Genomic DNA, 20,815 nt, shown 5'->3' on the forward strand with positions numbered 1-20,815 from the left:
CAATGCGTTCGAATTAAAATTACGTTATTATATGATTTTAGAACAGCAACCATTTGCCTATAGAAAATATAAATCACCAACATCCATATATCTACAGAAAGGCGCGGACATGTTTTTCTTATTCTAAGTTAATTCTATAAATTTTTTGCACCATACATTTATTTTATTGAACTCAAAAACCTTACTTTTACGTTAAAAATTGCATGTCCGGCGTAACATTTCAGATTAAATAAAATGCATTTTTCTAAGTTCCGTTGTAATTTTGCACATAATTCTGTGAGATTTAGTATATCAGCTCCCTACTAGATTTATATTATAACATCATACCTGTTTTTTGGTATTGGCTGATATTTGAAGCAAGCCTTCAACGAAATATTCAGCAGAGGAACCTGTCTTATTGTGTTATGAGGAAAGTTTATCAAAATTTCAGTTTTATTATTATCCCTATAATATAATCAAATCATATTAAAACTATACTCAATAGAAAGTTCTGAAAAAGATAAACATTTTCAAAGTTTCAAATGTAAAAAAAAACTTTTCTTGAAGCAGAATTTAAAAAAAAAACGAATGTCTAGTCACTATGTCCAAACGTAATGTTTGTCCATTCCTTAGGTGAAACATGTTGTATAAATACTTAATGTGCATTTATTATACAAAACTAACATATTTATAAGATACAAACTATAAGTTCATACACATGGCTAAATGAGTCGGGTGTTTTCAAAAACATTATGGCCTTACATTTTTTTCGGAAAGCATTCCTTATGTCTAGCCATTATGTCCAAGGGTTTCATTTTGACGTTTCTGCACAGCGGCGTCTTTTATACAAATACACACTATTAAAGTACTGTTTATGCAGTTCAATCTAATTAAAATATTGATCTCTGATAACGTTATACTACATATACTACTACTACTCATATGTAGTATAAACACTGGACACTTTAAATTTGCAAAACACTCATTTGCAAATCCGCCGCCGCCTCAAACAAGAGCTACAATGTCATGAATATAACCAAAATGTGCGGAATTACATGGGATTCAATAATTTCATTGGTTTTCTACTGTTACTCTTATATTTATTTTGCTATTTGATTTATAAAAACATGGGATTTTCAATATCCCATGGGACAGGGCAAAATCCCATGGGATTGACCATTATCCCATGGGATTTTGGTTAAATCCCATGGGATTTTTTTTGGTCCCATGGGATAATTGTAGTCCCATGGGACTGTAATTATCCCATGGAATTTTTAATATCCCATGGGACAAATTAAAATCCTATGGGATTCAAGTTTTAAATATATAGATATAAATATACAGTAAAAGTATGTTACAATGTATTCTATTTGGTAGTAAATTGTTATAAGATGAATCTTTTTAATTGAATATCTTTTTTTCTTTGGAAATGTTAATTCAACATATTGTTCTATAACTGTTCAAAACTGAACTTTTAAACAACAAAGCAGATAATGTAAGTATCAATATATGTTTATTCATGAATTATAGAATACTTTCTTGAAACACAATTATTTACCATTTGAAATCAATGAAAAGCTCTATTTTTAGGGTTAACATACTAATAGCTATTTAAGTAAATCTATTTTATTCACAATATCCCTCCACACAAAACATTAATAGTTTCTTATCACCAGCATTGTTTGATGGTATCTATATAGTCCACTTTTTAGTCATTCAGCACAGAACTTTGACATTATTGTGGTTTCAATATCTTTTGGTATTTAAAAGAACTTCAAATCATTGACTGAGTGATGAAAATAATAACTGATCCAACTTTTGTCTTTGAATTTATTCTGGTCTTGTATCTATGTTTTCTCCATTTATTCTAGGTGATGAATTTCAATCCTTCTGAAAAAGAGAAGTTATGTATTATACAAAATTGTTTGCATACATGTAGCAATAATATGATTTTCAGTAAAAACAGCTATGCGGTATGGATTTAACTGAATGTTAAAGGTTGTCCAGTGTCATCAGTTGATAACCTCCTACATCCTTTGGTCTCTGATGGAGAGTTGTCAAATTAGCAATATACCACATCTTCCTATTCTTATATTATATAACAATCAATTAATTTATTCTTCTTTATAACATTTGGGTATTTTCCCAAGTTATATATATAATATATATATAAAGATCAATGTTAAAACTTTAGGCAACTATAATAACATTCCATTATTCACAAGAATTTGCAATATATTATACAAAATGCAGACAACAGAAACAATATTTCTTTACGCTTTTAAAGTTCTGACAGATTTCAACTTGTGTTTTATTTCAATGAAAAAATACCTTTGGATATATTGGAAATTATAACATTGATACAAAAAATTATATTGTTTTATCCTTATTTTTTGTGTTGTTGGCTTGCCGTCACATTTTAATATACATTTATACATACATCAATAATCTTCTTCTTTATCAAATGTAAAAATGGGATATTTTTGATTTTGATAATCTCAAAACATTATAGTTCTATCGTATAACTTATTACCAAGTTTATAAAAAAAACAATGTGTTTGATATTAATTTTAAGACATGTATAAATGTTCCAGATCATATCAGTTTTTGGACCGTACATTTACGGTCCGGAACATAAAAGTATACACTTACAGTCCCACCATATGCATACAGTCAGACCATTTGAGTATACTTGTAGTATAAAAAAGAAGATGTGGTATGATTGCCAATGAGACAACTATCCACAAAAGACCAAAATGACACAGACATTAACAACTATAGGTCACCGTACGGCCTTCAACAATGAGCAAAGCCCATACCACATAGTCAGCTATAATAGGCCCCAATAAGACAATGTAAAACAATTCAAACGAGAAAACTAATGGCCTTATTTATGTAAAAAAAGTGTCTAGTACCAGCTCAACCAAACATGTGTTTTTATTTCAACTGCAAACTTTTTCTATTAATCTATTAAAGATTTCAGTTATGTTGATCTGTACTGTACATTTGTTTCTAATAAACTTGACCAACTTCTTAAAATTGGGCAGACTGTACGCGTACAGTCCAAATACTCATATGTTCTGGAACATAAACATGATTAACAAGCATTTTCCAGGATGTCATGCTAAAATCCCATTAATATTAGTACTAAATTTTGAGTATAAACATGTAAATCTACAAGTTACTTACTGAAATTCATTGTGAACACTCACCAAAAACTTAAAGAGGATACAATTTAGAGGAAAGACTGAACAGATGAATGCACTAACACTATTAAAACAGGAGCATAAAACTTACCGAAAACAAGATGTTTTACATTTATCCTTCAGGAGCAGGATAATTGAAAAGTTTTTTTTTCTTTCTCTGCCATCCATCATATAAACTTTAAATTCATTCATGCAAAATATGAAAATCTGCAAAGGTAGGACCTTTCAAGAACCTCAGCTTATCCACATTTTGAATTTTGAACTGCAATATTTGTCCTTTTCATCTTGCTGACAACCTAAACATAAAAAAAATGATAAAAACATAATTCTAGATTAATTAAACTTTGTGTTTTTCTTTTTGTTGTTACAAACAATTATCCCAACTTAAAAACAAAAACATCATCACAAAAAAGGAGGTCATAATAACCTCCGAAATATTTAAACAAACCAAAATTATTACTTGATTAAGATCTTGTCATAAATCAATAGCATTGTCATGTTAAATAAGCATGATTAGTTTTACAGTTTCTCAGCTCTATGTGTACATTTTGAGAGAATCTTGCAATACTGTTAATTCTGATATTCAGAACTTATTGTGAGGTTTTTATTAATGCAACTGAGAGCTGTATCTCAGTCTCATTTAGGATACATATTAATGAGCTGAAGACCAGTGCCGAAATTTTCTCATTGCATTGAAGACCCATAGGTGACCTTTGGTCATTGTCTGCTCTTTGGTTGGGTTGTTTTTTCTTTGTCAAATTCCCAGTTTCCACTCTATAACATGTATGCAGATTTTTCTTATCATACAATTTTCAATCATGCAATTTTGTCCATTATTGAAAATAAGCAAAAAATAAATGCACAAAAAATTTAACATTGTTATTAAAGGCTTTTTTTAAATTCAAAACAGTTGCCTACACTGTTATTTTCCTTGTTTGATTTATTTCATATTTATAAAGCCTTTATAGCTAGCTAGATGGTATGCCGGGCGGATCCAGACATTTTAAAAAGGGGGGTTCCCAACCCAAGACAAAGGGGATCCCATATTCATTTGATTTGTTTTATTGTCTCATACAAGAATATATACGGTTTAAGGGTGGAGATCAGGGATCCAGATTTTTTTTTAACTAACCACTGGGGATCTCGACCATTTAAAAGTTTTTCAAACATAGGGGGGTGGGGGTGACCCCCATGGACTCTCCCTATATTTCATTTGAATACAGATGTGTTTTTTGTTCCATACAAGAATATATATATATGGTTTAAGGGTGGGGATCTTGACAGTTTACAAGTTTTCAAACTAGAGGGGGTGGGGTGACCCCCTAGGGACTTCCCTTTCATTTTATTTCATTTATTTTATTGTCCCCTACAAGAATATATATGGTTTAGGGATGGGGATCTGGATCATTCACAAGATAATAGCACATTCTCAAATTGAACAGGGTGGGGTAACCCCCAGGGACTTCCCTTTACTTACATTTGATTAGTTTTATTGTCCCACATAAGAATATATGGTATAGGGGTGGGGTGATCCCCAGGGACTTCCCTTTTATTTCATTTCATTAATTTTATTGTCCCCTACAAGAATATATATGGTTTAGGGGTGGGGATCTGGATCTTTCACAAGATAATAGCATATTCTCAAATTGAACAGGGTGGGGTAACCCCAAGGGACCTCCCTTTCATTTCATTTGATTTGTTTTATCGTCCCATTCAAGAATGTATATGGTTTAGGGGTGGGGATCTGAACCGTTTACAAGATAATAGCATATTTTCAAATTGAACGGGGTTGGGATTACCTCCCATGGACTCACCCTCCCTTCTTTCTCCCCCCAAAAATACCATTTAATAGACCCCAATGCAAAGATGACTTACATTAATTTCCCTTGATTTACACTTTAGAATATTACAGGTGTAAAGCTTTTAAGATAATACAACTGAAGACCACGCCCACCGACTGCCTAAGAGGGGCTTGTATATATTTTCCAAAAAGGGGGCCCTGAACTCCTGATGATCAGCCCCGACCCCCCCCCCCCCTTTTTCCTCATTTCAATCACCCTGATATAAGTTTAGTTTTTTCACTTACAATAGGAATGGTTTGAATTCCCAAATAATTCTAATATACCATTAATATCAACATATTTCATTTTTAAATCTGACAAATGAAGGGCAAAAGTTTTCTATGGGTAGAAATGGATAGTTAGTTACAGTACTAATTTGGGGAGCTTTCAAATTCACACCATGCCGGTGGTTGTGTTCAAAGTGCTAGGTTTTATCACCCTCGTTGTTTGTGGACTAGCGATTTATGCCTGTAGTGGATAACAGTGTGCGTGCGTTATTTTAGAACTATACCTTCTTAATCAATATTTTCATATACTGACGACAAGTGTTGTAATGTATCAATGTCTTATTTGAGACCAACGTGCTATTTACATGTGCGATCGAGAATGCAGGGGAAGGAAACTTGTCAATTACGATTATGTTTATCTTTAACCCAAAATAAAATAAGTTGCCGTAAAATTAACCTTGGGTAATCCTCAAATTGATGCAAAAGGGTTACGGGCGGTCTTTGTCTCAAACTAACTCGGCAGCGTCAAATAACAGTTGAGGTAAGGATCGTCTCGGGGGGGGGGGGGGGGGAGGGGTCTTTTTTCTGTCTTCTTAATTTATTAGCTATATTTTTAATAACTTACACTTTTTCCCATTATTCTCTTAAAGCTTTTTTTGTCCGTTATTCTCTATTCTGTTCAGTGACGGATCCAGAAATTTTCATAAGTGGTGGCCCACTGACTGCCTAAGAGGGGGCCCGCTCCAGTCACGCTTCAGTGATTCCCTATATATGCAACCAATTTTTTCCCAAAAAGGGGGTCCCGGGCCTCCTGCCCACCCCTAAATCCGCCTCTGCTGTTAATTTACATCCATACCCTCTTATGTGGTTTATGTTTTAGTTCTGGCAGAGACATAAGATACAATATATATGTCTCTGGTTCTGGTATTATGGATTAGTCTTTCTCATGCAGGTTCATGAAATAATGGTTTCATGCATATCAGCCAAGATTGTGCGTGAATTTTTTTAATAACCAATTCAACACTATATATATACACACGTTATGTGAATTTTATTAAAATCGATGATGAACATGAATTTGACAGCTAGTGCCCCTTAAACAGGTAAAGTTAAATTAACAAATTCTGATCTACTGGCATTCAACACCAAATTACTTACTTGCTGCATATTGATAAATGTGATTGTATATTGTCAATACCTTAACATCGTGAATACGTCATATGAGGTGTTGGCTATGTTTGATACGGGGTCACCGGTGGCGGCTTCCCAGGTAAAAAGTGTAGAAATTTGTTGTTGAAAATTTGAGTTGTAAATTCCTTAAAAAGTACCTAATTCCGTTCAACTACTAACATGTAAGTCCGATACGAAAATAGGATAAAATGCATCCGGAATATTTGTGATCAGTAATTATTATTCGAATAGATGAAGAGCTCTTCATCTATTATGGGTATAAACAAAAACTGAACAAGAAAAGTATTAGTAAACAAACAGAAAGTCGTTGAATTTATTAATTATTTTACAATTGTTTAAATATATAAGAAAATGTTTTTAAGCGAATTTTCTTTAATTACAGATAAATGTATTTTATAGTTCAGGAAATGATTTATTCTTCAGGCGGCTTCAAATATTCTTTTTATCAATAACTTATACACAAGGAGACATTTTTGACTTTTGACAGTATGAACCCCAGTTAATTAGCAAACACAAATTAAGAAACAAAATCGTTTACAATTAAATTTTAAAACAGGCAAAAAGGGGGGGGGGGTAATAAACAAATTTTATTTACGCTCAAATACTTCTAAAAAGATTTGCATATGTAAGCTGTCTATAGATAATGTTAAATTATTTCAGGAGTTTTGAAAAAAGAATATATACAGTTTAATTTCGACGTATACTGCTACCTGAGACTACTATATGTAACACATAGTAGTCTCAGCTGCTACAAAAAAAATTGTGATTCTTTTTATAGATTTGGCACCTCAGTTTCGACTCAATATTTCTTTTTGTTAGATGGCAAATTATTTAGGAGAAGATTGTATTTGTTCTTTATGTAATTATGGTGATATTGGCGACGAGATTCATTTATATTATAACCAGGCCTTGTACAAATCCTTGATTATAGAATGTTTAGCAATATAAAAAGACGAAAGTAGACAACCCCTAATTAAGCGGGGTTTCACAAGTTGATCTCCAAGCGGGCCACATTGTACATCGAATAAGATCTATATTTCTCAAAGTTTTCAAAATGAAATAACTTGAATTGAAAATTTCCCATTTAGTGAAAATTTTTGTTATTTCTAAACGTCTTCAATTATTACATACGAAAGAAAAAATTATTTAACATATTCATATATTTTTATAATTTTTTCCAAGGAAACTTTTTTTTTGCAAAGTTTACTTCTATGTGTTTATAACCATCACCAGAGACTTATTCTCTGCCATCACCAATCAGTCCTAATCATTAAAGATCAATTGACCAAATTCAAAGGATGATTGGTATATTGAATATGATCAGATCGGTCTACCGTGACGTATCCCAAATAACGACGCATGCCGATAGATATATAGTTAATTAATTAACGTCTCGTCATTTAAATTTCATCAAGGGGTGGAAGCAATGAACAGTAGCGGATCCAGGGGGGGGGGGGGGGTTCCGGGGGTTGGAACCCTCCCCCTTTTTTGGGCCAATCAATGCATTTGAATTGGATCATATAGTTGGAACCCCCCCTTTACTCTGGGTTGGGAACCCCCCCTTTTAAAATGGCTGGATCCGCCACTGATGAAGGACTTCATTAAACCAGTTACTATACAAATGCTTCAGAATGTATACCCTGAACGCTCACTAAAACTTATATATACATGTTACTGTCTGTGTCATTTTGGTCTTTTGTGGATAGTTGTCTCATTGGCAATCATACCACATCTTCTTTTTTATATCTTAGCCTGACTTGTAATGTCCTGAGTACACCCAGGAGATCCTGAACGGGTTTTAGACGTACCATTATTTTATATGCATATATTTGAAGCTGTTCTTAATTATGTACATACAAGGTATATTTATATATATATGTGTGTATCAGACCAAATGACTTCCCAATTAGCAGAGGCGGATTTGATTTTTTCCAGCCCCCCCCCCCCCCTTATCTTGATATGAAAATTTCTGGATCAACCATTGCTTAGTTCTAGTTATCTTAGGTCCTAGTGTGAAATAAAGCCAATTGGAATTGGTCTTTTTAAACACATCTTCATACATGTATACGTTTTCTAACGGGTTTGTTCAGGCAATATTGAATTATGTTTACTCAATGCGCAGTTACTGAAGTTTATATTTGCTACTTTTCTTCTTAATTTCATATAAATGATTTTTGATTTTTTTCTTCGAAAAATTTGTGGTGTAGAAATAGGGAATGGACACAGATACCTAATTACATTTAATAAAAGAATTTCTGTGTAATGTAATCAATCTGTATTACACGTAGACAGGATGTTCTCCAGAAAACTTTACGTTATACACACTCGAGGGTACACGCACTGTCGTAATGGAAAATTACTGTATGTTATAATTACCTGTAATCAGCTTTGCAACAAATCAGACTGACCATGTCATTACAGTTCAAAAAGATTTTCCGCAAATCAAAATGGAATATTCATTTTTTCTTTAAAATTTAAAACTTTAAAAAGTAGACTTTGACAAAATTATGAAATAGAAAGAATTGAACAATTTAAAATCGTATTTAGCAAAAGATTTACTAATAGCTGAGCTAATAGATATAATTTTACAACGATCCTAAAAAATATCCAAACAAACTGACAAAACAAACAAAAAAGACTGACACACACCAGTTTGCCAACTCAGTGTGCAAGGCAAGGGGGCTGGGTGAAGTGCTGGAACTCGGTGTGTAGAAATACCGCAAAGGACTTCTTAGTGCACTAAGAAGAAAGTTTTTGCACTAAGGACACTAAAACTATGTTTTAAGACCAAAAAGAACATGGATATAAGAGGCTATGAGTATATAACTAAGAAATAAAAAGTTTGGTATCAATAGATATTATAATTTTTAAGTAAAATTACTTTTTCAATCAGCGCGTGCCACTCGGCACGTGACCAACGGCTTATTGCAAATTCCCAATCATCAACTTCAATCAACCATCTCCAAATAACTATTGTCTTCTGATCGTTACTAATTGATTATAGTTAATGATATTTGTTGAATAAACATAACGGATTAGGGTGTTTTAATTTCAAGCTGATGAAAGAAAATTAAAAAAAAAATGAATTTTGTGTTTACTTTGCCTTTTGTTTTATTTTGCTTTGAAGAAAATTGCTAAGTAAATTTTGTTTTAAAAAGCCAGTTTTGAGATATAAACTGAGAAAATAATGCTTCTGAGATACCTCGAAAGACATTTGAGAGTTAAACATGTTCTTCAAAACCCGATTAAAGAAATGATATAGAAAGACTTCAAGAGGTAAATACCAAAAAGAGAACAATCATATTAATCTGTCTTCTATAAAAGTTACCTTTATTACGGATGTCATTGGTTTTTATTGTCATTCTCCGCCATATGTGTATTTTGTATAATTATAAAATTCAATTATGTTATTAATATAACACTGATGCATTTTAAAAATAATATAAACCGTATATTCTTTAAGGATCTACTTGGGTGAGGTTTTGGAATTCGTGTCAAATTACCCCAGGAGTGACTGGGGAAACGAAACATGGTCACTTGGATTTCTCCCGACCGGAAGTAAAACGCTCGTTTAGGGGGGCGTCCTTTTGGTTGTGCGGGATGTATCAAGTTCGCAATCACGTCCGGTCAGAATAAGGACGTTAAATCCGATGCCTCGTGTAAAGAGGTAAAGAGAGTGCCCCGCTCTTTGCACATTAAGAACCCTTGCAACAACTATTTGAGGGGTCCGTAGGTGGCCTGTTGCAAGGAAAAATGTCTGCCCCTATCCAATATACCCTCGTTTCCAGGCCAGTGGCAGTCCAAATTTTCCCGACCATCATCCCGGGTGGCTTCTATTATAACAAGACCTTCCCTGTTATATATATTGTTAACTTGCTCTCGTTGAAAATGCATGAAATATTTGCCACTGGACGTAAAGCAACCGACATTCAATCAATCGTGTCAAATGTTCGGACTCCTTGGTGTTTTTCCATACAATACAAGGTAAAACAATTTGCCCCATAACACCCTTTTTTTCATATGAGACTTAATAGCTCATGAAAGGTCTTTGATTCTTTGATTTTCTTTCTTTTGTTTTGAGATCCAAATAATACCTCTGATAATATCAATGCAAAAATAAGGTCCGAGTCATCCTTTTCCCGCAATATTTTAAATCTCAAATATCTCGACTAGAAGGTCCATGACCTATCAATATTATTAGGTTATTTTATCCTTAACATATGCTCTAACATCTTATAGTATCAATTTTAAATTCTTGATTTATTAATTTTAACCTTACCTCACCTAAATGTATCTTTAAGCTGTATTGCTTCCAAATAAAACTCTTATAATCTTTTATTAGTATTTCGGTTGAACAAAATTACTGTTCTATAACTAAAATTTGGCCCAGATTTCAGATTTCAGAGGAGAAGATTTTTGTAAGAGCTAACGACGACGGACGAAAAGTGAGTTACAATAAGAATAGAAAATAGGCTAATACTTAAAAGTAAAAAATATAATCGCCAGAAATACAAAAAAAAAAAAAAAAACACCATATAACTGCATTGATCATGTCTATAAAAATATTTCAGGTCTGTAAAATCATCACTGTCAATGAAGCATATAAAAAAAAAAACAATTTCTTCTAATTAGAATATTACATCAGGTCTTGTCAACCACACCAAAGCAGTACTTTTAAAAAGATATATAAACTTATCATCATCAGACAAAATACTAAAATCACCATTACTTACTTCTTTTAACTTCATAAAATAAACTTTCACGTAAATCTGCATATAAAGGACAGTCTAATATAGCATGTTTCGCATCTTCAATCTTACATGTGTAATCAGTATACAAAGTGGATTCTAAACGGTCATGGTTGAGCGAACATGAATTTCTATCGATTACACAGGTGACAATCATCTGATTGAGGCGCGTGTCGATAAAAAAACATAAAATAACTTTCTAATTACAAAAGATATGATCATAAAATTTGAAATTATTTATTTACAAAGTCTATTTCTATATGTCATGTCCTTTGTGACAGTTGTATCATTCCATCAGGTTCTTAGTACAAACTTTTTCTTCTTAGAGCAATAAGGAGGTGCTTTGCGGTATTTCTACGGACCCGCTGGAACTTGATGTACATGTATCATTTAGTTACAGTTCTGTTATGATTTGACTGCCTTTTTACCGAGACATTCTATTCTTACTGTTATCAGTTAGTATAGACTGTTCCTGGCTTAGAATGATTCTCTGCTCAGTAAATGGTGCGTAATTAGCATTTGATTCAAATTTCTTGTAGAAGTAAAAAAACACAAATTAATGTATTTAACAACTTTATTCAGGAGCACAGTCTGTATTAATCGTAAATAACTTCGAGATTTATTTGTAAGTTTACTCTGCTGCTCGAGCTCTGCTAATCGATGTTCCAGTATTTCAGATTTATATTTATTCGTGAGGCCCTCGTCATTATTTATATTCACTAAAACTGAGACACAGTAGTTATAGTAGTCTTAGACTAAAAGCACAATCGCCTAAAGCTTAAATATTATAGCGAAAAAAAGCGAAAAATGGGGGAAATAAAATATTTTTAGTAGCATTATTATTAAATCTTACGAGGTTCCCCGGCCGTTACTTGGAAATTTAACTCTAAAATGAGAAGCGTATGACGAAAATATATATCCATTCTGTGTGCAGATACGATGACTATAAAGGTCCTGAGTGCACTTTGTATGATGTCCCATAGGCGGATCCTGGGGGGTCCGCCCCCCCCCCTTTTCGTGGGAAAAAATTGGTTGATTATATAGGGAATCATTGAAGCATGACTGGAGCGGGGCCCCCCTAGGTCAGTCAGCGCCCCCCCCCCCTTTTTAGGAAAAGTTCTGGATCCGCCACTGTGTCCGGTATGTATGTACCAGTGGCGGATCCAGGGGGGGGGGTTCCGGGGGTGCGCACCCCCCCTTTATTTTTGCCGATCAATGCATTTGTATCGGGACATATGTTTTGCACCCCCCCTTTGCCCTGGGTGCCCTGGGTTAGCACCCCCCTTTCGAAAATTCCTGCACCCGCCCCTGTGTACTTAGAGATTCCGCCAGTATAGACGCACCCCTTGATTAACTGCAAGGGTACTACAGCCTGAGGGTACAGCGGATCCATGTACACTCGACCTAAGGATAAATGGAGATGTGTCCCTGTGTGCACTCAGGAGGTCCTGAGCGGTGTTTAGACGTACCGGGAAAATCTTATCTAATTCAGGATCAATTCATCGGTTACACTCCCCTATCACCAGTGATTCTTTTTTTTTTTAGCTGATATTCTGAAAATGTATTGTGTAAGTGTTGACTCTCATTTTGCACATGTGATTTTTTAACAGATATCGACTCGTTCACCGGACTACTGCAAAAAACAATTATTCAGCTCACTGATTTAGATGGAAGGTAAACGGACAGAAAGTCACAGGACATATAAACTCAGACATAAAGTCACAAATTTGATAGGACAAAAAGTCACAAACAATTTTGTTTGAATATATATGAAAAAGATTTTAAAATATTTTCTTTTTCTTACATATATATATATTCATTTTTAATTTAAGGAAATTGCTGTACATGTGATGATATACATGATATAGAAAAGAAGATGTGGTATGATTGCCAATGAGACAACTGTCCACAAGAGACCAAAATGACACAGACATTAACAACTATAGGTCTTTACGGCCTTCAACAATGAGCAAAGCCCATACCGCATAGTCAGCTATAAAAGGCCTTGATATGACAATGTAAAACAATTCAAACGATAAAACTAACGGCCTTATTTATTAAAAAAATGAACAAAACACAAATAAAACACATAAACAAACGACATGCAACCACTGAATTACAGGCTCCTGACCATAAACCTTGATAAATGAAAGTGTATTAGATTTTAATCGTGCAAAGAATATATATTTATTGTCAAATTGAAGTCATATGACATGTTTGAAAACCAAGCCACTTTGACATTTTGCATGTTTTGTTTTCATAACAATTATTTGATCAGATCATTATTGATATTTATTTAAGGCGCACCACATTTGCGCGCATTTAGGGATTAAAATGTTTTACGTTTGTGCAAACCTAATGCATCGATTTATTTATTTTAATAAATTTTAACTACTAAGTTGCTTCACCATGTTCATGTATAAAACTTCAAGAAAAATACAAAAAGGTGTTTTCTTGTTCAAAGAAAAATAATCTCGAAACTGAATTGTGACTTTTTGTCCTGTGACAGTGTGTGACTTTTTGACCGTGACTTTTTGTCCTGTGACTTTCTGTCCTACATTCAGATTGAATAGGGGAGTTTGGTTGGTCTCCCAGTCCCCAAGGCCGTAGCTACCCTTGAGGCAAGTGAGGCAATTGCCTCAATAAAAATTCGACACTGATTTTTTTTTAATACATATATATAAATATAATAGTTATTTGTTGTTCTGTCTCAAACTTGATTTCTATAACTTGTCATCATTCCTTTTAAACTATTCTTCCTGGATATAACTCAGCATCTCAACGGGTGATGTTTCTCAATTACATTAACCTAGTAACGATAATCATCATGGATCTCTAGTTAAAAACAGGCTCTTGCAGAAAAAGGAAAAGCGACACTGAAGGTAAAGAAGGAATAATTCTAGTAAACTATTTTTGTGAACAGAGTCTGAGTATTGCATATAACTTCATTAGTACAATCCAAAAACGATAAGTAGACTGACAAATCAAGTACTGGTCTTCGGAAGGGGGCAGTCGTATTCATTTCTCCGTTCCACCAACTTTTGACAAATCAAGTACTGGGCATCGCAAGAGGCAGTCCTGTCTGCGTATTCATTTCTTTAATTTTTCTCTTTACATCTTACTCTCTATATGAAACATGCATGGATTAGTTTTTATCCATGTTTCTTTAACGTTAAAAATTGAAAGAATATCCCATATTCCAATTTGATATTATTGAGGAATGGTAGAACCTTTAACACAGGATTTCGTCTTTACTTATTCGGGACTACGGAATTTCGTTTCTTTATATTCGGGGTTTCGGAATCGGACACCCCCAACCCCTAACCCCTAAATTTATAGATTCTGGAACTAAAATACCACCAACTATTTCCAGAAATAATTGGAAATTACGGACCTACATGTAAACGTCAAAAACTCCATTCCTATTTACCCTGTACCCATATCAGAAATACTTACTCTATAGATAACATCATATACCTGTATCTTATCTCATTCTATCCCTAGTTTGTCTACTCTTTGTCAGCATAAAAGCGAGTTTAATATTTTGTAACTGCGACTGTATGATGGTGCTTACAGGAAAGCTTAATTCTTTTTTGCAAACAAAACTGTTACTACCGGTGCTGCTAACGAATTGCTGATGGAGAAGGAATTGGGAGTAGACATTGATCAGTGTGTTGTTGATAATGTGCTACCTTTAGAAACATAGACTGCCCTGAAACGACTGAAAACTTGGAAAAGAGCATGCATGAGTGGCGATAGATTGTGCGGTCTTGCCATGCTCCATGTTCATCGCGATAAGGATATCAGCAGACCAAATTATGATTCTGAAACGATTTGACTGAACCGGCAATAGAAAAATTTGGCAAACTCTACTGAATCGATGTTTGTTCTATGTGTTGGCAGCAGACTCAAATCAGTGATATTTGGATGATTATCTTACATATAAATTTAAATAAAGTTGTTAAAAATTTGGTGTTAGTAAAAGTCTTAAAATATAAAAAATTTATATAAAAAGTGTCCAAATTCAAAACATTATCAAACTCTCTAAAAATGCCTAGAATGCAGGATTTTGCACCATTCATTTAATTCATACCCTCCAAAAAAAAAAATTCGCCTCGCTTCGCCTCGCTTCGCTCGGCTAAATTATTTTGCCTCACTAAAATAAGATGCCTAGCTACGGCCTTGAGTCCCTCTATCTGAGACTACTATCTCAGTCATTCAGTGATGAACTTTATGCTTTATGTATTGTGCTTGTCATATATGTATGTCAGATAAAAGCTTATGTTGTATAACCAACTTTAAATAAATCTTTTTTGCCAGCCCCTAACAAGTAAGAATTAAGTTACTTCTTTTTGTAATACAAACAATTATGACATCTTGTAAGGCTTTTTATATCCCCACTTTAAAATTTTACCCCTGCTTTAAAAAAAGGGGGGGGGTATACTGTTTAACCTCTGTCTGTCCATCCATCCTTCTGTCAGTCCGTCCGTCCTATGAATATTTTTCGTCGCATTTTTCTCAGGAACTACAATACAAGAATTTCTGAAATTTGGTTTCAGGGTTTACATAAGTCAGCTATACCGTGTGATGCATTTTCAGATTCTTCACTTGACAACTTCCCTTTTACCGAACACTTGCAAGTATGATTTTACACATGATAGGCAAGTTGAAAATTTTTGTCAAATTTTTCTCAGGAACTATAATACAAAGATTTCTGAAATTTGGTTTCAGGGTTTATATAAGTCAGCTATACTGTGTGATGTGTTTTCAGAGTCATCACTCGACAACTTCCTGTTAACTGAACACTTACATATTTTTACACTATTAATATTATCCACTTGCGACGGGGTTATCATCAGTGAGTAGTAGCTCGCAGTTTCACTTGTTTTTTACTATGACAACGTCACAGAAAAAAGTTGAAATAGCCATGCAAGACGTCATTATTATTTGGACTAATATTATGGCACAAATTGTTGTACCACAGAGATTTATGTCAATTTATCTGGTTTTCTATCCGCACGAAACCCCAAAATACTAGTGATACAGTGTTAACTTACTTCTTAATTAAAGCCTAGTATCATGAATATTTAGAAGGCAGAAGACCTGGACCATTCATACTTTGCATATACATGCCTTATGTTATGAAGTTTTCGTCTGTCATATGTTCATTGACCTTGAGTGACCTCATTTCATGGCTAAGTGACTGTGCACATTGAAAAAAAGTTAAGGTTTTTCAGAATCCTTATTTCCATGATTTCTATTATGATTATTATGAGTAATAGGATTATAAGAGAAATCAAGAATACTAAAAAATTTAAGGATAACTATATTTGATATGTCAGACCTTGCAAAGTCTTCATGTTCGCCAGACAGTTTTCACTTGGTTTGACCTTATTTCATGGATCAGTGAACAAGTTAAGCTTTTGTGGTCACAACCATATCTCAGATACCATAAACAATGTGTCTACTTTATTTACTTTTAATTATTGTATGGAATGATTGTAAGGTATGCATGTCCAACTGGCAAGTTTCATCTGACCTTGACCTCGTTTTCATGGTTCAGTGGTTATTGTTAATTTTTTGTGTTTTGGTCAGGTTTTCTAATATTGTACATGTTGTATGCAACATGTCAAGTATTTTTGTTGTATGAACATTTTTAGGGATGTACATGTTAGTCTGGCATGTTTTTACTTTTATTCAATTTTGACCTCATTTTTATGGTTCATTGCTTAATGTTACTTTTTTTTTTTGCCAGTTTTTCTACTTTCTTATTTTCAAATTAGCAAAAGGTCAACTAGGTGCATATGTCATCTTACTTTATTTTCGTAATACATTGGACAATATAAAAAAGAGACCAAATGAAACAGAAATTAACAACACAAGGTCACCATACAGCCTTCAACAATGAACAAAACCCATACTGCATAGTCAGCTATAAAAGGTCCAGTAATGACAATTCAAACGAGAAAACTAACGACCTAATTTATTTATGTGCAAAAAATGGAAAAACAGATATGTTACACATAAACAAACGACAATCACTGAATTATAGGATTCTGACTTGGAACAGGCACATCCATGACAAATTGGCAGGGTATAAGGAACTTTGAAAATGTTTATTTTTTTGTGGTTTGGTCTATTTTCCGGATACTGTAAGCAATAAGGCCCCTTTGTTTAGTGAATGGAATGATTGTAAGATGCACATGTCTGTCTGCCATATTTTATACGACCTTGACCTCATTTTAAATGGTTCATTGGTCAATGAAACACTGCATAGTTTTGTCAGTTTATCATATGTTTAAAGTTACAGGTAGATTATATTTGGTGGATATGTAACAATTGTAAGGTGTGCATGTCTGTCTGGCAGATTTATATAACCATGACCGCATTTTATGTTCTTTGGTTATTGATAAGTTTTCTTGGTTTTGTCATTTTATTAGATATTATAACATGCATAAGCATAGGTCTACTTGTTGTTGTACGGAATGACTACAAGGTATCATATAAAAATAAGAAGATGTTTGTCTGCCAAGGTTAATTTTACTGTGACCTCATTTTCATAGAATAATGATAATATTAAACAGCAAGAATGACGAGCAAGTCGATGTGACATGTATATACAAATGAGGCAAAATTTTCAGTTGCCTACTAATTATGTAATAGTAGTTATTTTTGTTTTTAGTTTATTAAATGATAATGCTTACCCTTTTATGTGTAGGGCAAGAACATTAAAGATAAAGGGAAACTTTAAACAGAAGAAATTATCAACAAACATAGATTTACAGAGGTCAACAAAGCCTAAATGGTATGTCCACTGTTATAAAAGTTTTGGTCATAATGATTAAATATTTATTAAAATAAGATGTGGTATGACAATGTATGATGAATGAGAAAACTATCCAACAGAATTCAATTTAGTGGATGTAAGCATTGTAATTACTTATTAGAGGCCATTGATGACCTGTAAGTAATGAGAAAACCCATACCCTATACATGTGATAGTAATCTATAAAAGACAACACTAACAAAATTTGAAACAAAGCATCAATTCAAACTTCAAATATCATGAATATACCAGACTAATTTATAAAAACAAAAAATTATGAAAAACAAAAATGACCGATATGAACCAACTTCAACCACTGAACTATGTACAAGTTCCTGATATTGGACAGGTATAATATGGCTGTGTTGATATAAAAGTAAGAAGCACTTAGCAGTCTGATTTCCAATGAGACTTTTCTCCAATAGAGATCAAATGACATTTAAGGAGGCTATAGGGTACACAAATTTCAGAAAAATATTTAAAATATTTTTTTTTTCATAACTCATTTTATTTATAACTTTATTAGTTGTTACTTTATCCATGTTATCATATGGTACACAAATCATTCAAAACAATCAATTCGTTTTGGCTCAAGATGACTTTTAAAATGTATATATCATTGAAAAAGCTTTAAATTATCTCCGTTTGGTGCAAAATGCCATTTTTTGGCATTAGAAATGTAGTATCTTTTTTAACTCATTGGTGACCTATATTTTTTATGCCCCACCTACGATAGTAGAGGGGCATTATGTTTTCTGGTCTGTTCGTTCGTTCGACCGTTCGTTCGTCCGACCGTCTGTCCCGCTTCATGTTAAAGTTTTGGTCAAGGTAGTTTATGATGAAGCTGAAGTCCAATCAACTTCAAAACTTAGTACACATGTTGCTTATGATATGATCTTTCTAATTTTAAAGCCAAATTAGACTTTTGACCCCAATTTCACGGTCCACTGAACATAGAAAATGAAAGTGGGAGTTTCAGGTTAAAGTTTTTGGTCAAGGTAGTTTTTGATGAAGTTGAAGTTCAATCCACTTGAAATTTAGATCACATGTTCCCTATGGTATGATCTTTCTAAATTTAATTCCAAATTAGATTTTTTACCAAATTTACAGTCCATTGAACATGGAAAATGATAGTGCGAGTGGGGCATCAGTGTACTTTGGACACATTCTTGTTTATTATCATTTTCAAATAAGCTGTACTTAAACTAAACTATTATAAAAAATGTAAGCGATTTCTGTAATTTAGTTCTTTTTTTATTTCCGATATTACCTCTATTTCTCCTATTACATGTATTAGTTCAACAGAAAAAAAAGTACCTTTACAAAAATGTATGTTTCTTTCGAAGGCAGATTAAGTATAAGATAAAGTTCATTTATAGAAAAATATAGCGAAATCATATTTTAAGAAAAAAATTTGATTTAGACCCGCAAGCTGCCTTAATTTAACAAAAATAGTTCACTGTACAGCCTTTGACAATGAGCAAAACCTATACCGGACAGTGGTTTTAATAACAGCACAACATTTGAACAAATTGTAAAAATTTGTTGCAATGGGCTTAATTCAAAAGACTGCAACACGGAACCAAACAACAACCAATAATATGTAAATCATAGACACAAAGCACTGAAATAAGAGTACTAACAATGAATATTCAAATGAAAGTTTATTATAATGTTCATAAACATGATAACATAGCCATTTTATTGCTCTCTTCACTGATAATTTTTGAGTTTTGTGTATTTGTAGGTCAGACATCTCGGTTTTCATGGTCATCATACAACAGATCAATACTGAACAGAAAACTTAAAGTTGATATTTTTCTTCATAGTGCGACTTTTTTTTATTAATTTGAAATGGATTGTGTTTTTTCCTACATTTATTAGAAAGGGGAAATTTCAACGTAATGACTATAAACAAATAGGAGTCATATCATCACGATCATAGATGCACAAGAACTTGATCATATAAATGCAACAATGTAATTATCAATTGAAAGAAGGAACGAATGAACAAAATATTAGTATGTTGTCTCAATTAATTGTCAATAACGCGTCGCCAGTAAACTTAATTTGCGACCATCAAATCCCCAATTGATGCCGTCGGAGCTTAAAATACAATACAGTTATCTCCTAAATGTTTCATGTAAAATTTGTTTTGGTATATGTTATTCCTTAAATACATGTTCTTCTCTCGGAATATGGAATAAACAATTACTGTTTTTTGTGTCGGTAAATATGGGGCTTAATTGACTTTTGAAAAACTGATATTCACTTCGGCCGTCGGCCTCAGTCAATATCATTTTTTTCAAAAGTCAATAAAACCGCATATTTACCTCATCAAAAGACAGTAATTGTATAATATTGGGGTAAAGAGTCATTTTGTGATCGTAAGCGGCTAACAAGAACGGAACAAGTTTCGATAAAAAAAGTGATTTAAAATTAAATATATTTATAAAATAAAGTATTACAGGTGTTAAAATAACATGGAAATGCCTAAAATGATATTATTATTGAACATTGAATTTCAATAATATTATGTTGAAACTGTTTTTTTTTAGGTATATTGGGGTATATTGAGGTATATTGGGGTAAAAAGTCCCACACATACTAACTTAAGACTTGCAGAATGAAATCTATGAAAAACTTCTGGAAAGTCAGTAATATGTTGCTCAAATGTCTCCGAGCATATCAAAACATCGTCATGGTAATAAAGACATGACTTAAATCAATATAATTGAAATATTGATCTCTGATTACGTTATAAACACTGGACACTTTAAATTTGCAAAACACTCAT

At 33.1% G+C, this 20,815-nt stretch overlaps 2 long non-coding RNA genes across 3 annotated transcripts; one reads left to right on the top strand and one right to left on the bottom strand.

Annotated features, from left to right (window-relative positions):
- Nucleotides 1-1,658: 1,658 nt before the first annotated feature.
- Nucleotides 1,659-5,639, bottom strand: LOC143078196 (uncharacterized). Its single transcript, XR_012979102.1, has 3 exons — nucleotides 5,538-5,639; nucleotides 3,277-3,481; nucleotides 1,659-1,869 (listed from the first exon to the last, which is right to left on the bottom strand). It is a non-coding gene; the product is annotated as an uncharacterized LOC143078196 (long non-coding RNA).
- A 6,945-nt stretch (nucleotides 5,640-12,584) lies between these two features.
- LOC143078197 (uncharacterized) lies at nucleotides 12,585-20,029 on the top strand. Of its 2 annotated transcripts, none has more exons than XR_012979104.1 (3): nucleotides 12,585-12,760; nucleotides 17,911-17,997; nucleotides 19,766-20,029. It is a non-coding gene; the product is annotated as an uncharacterized LOC143078197 (long non-coding RNA). The 2 variants fall into 2 exon arrangements; XR_012979103.1 differs by having other exon boundaries at nucleotides 12,588-12,866.
- Nucleotides 20,030-20,815: the final 786 nt, after the last annotated feature.

Source organism: Mytilus galloprovincialis, chromosome 6 (assembly GCF_965363235.1).
Source record: "Mytilus galloprovincialis chromosome 6, xbMytGall1.hap1.1, whole genome shotgun sequence".
Taxonomy (NCBI): Eukaryota; Metazoa; Mollusca; class Bivalvia; order Mytilida; family Mytilidae; genus Mytilus; species Mytilus galloprovincialis.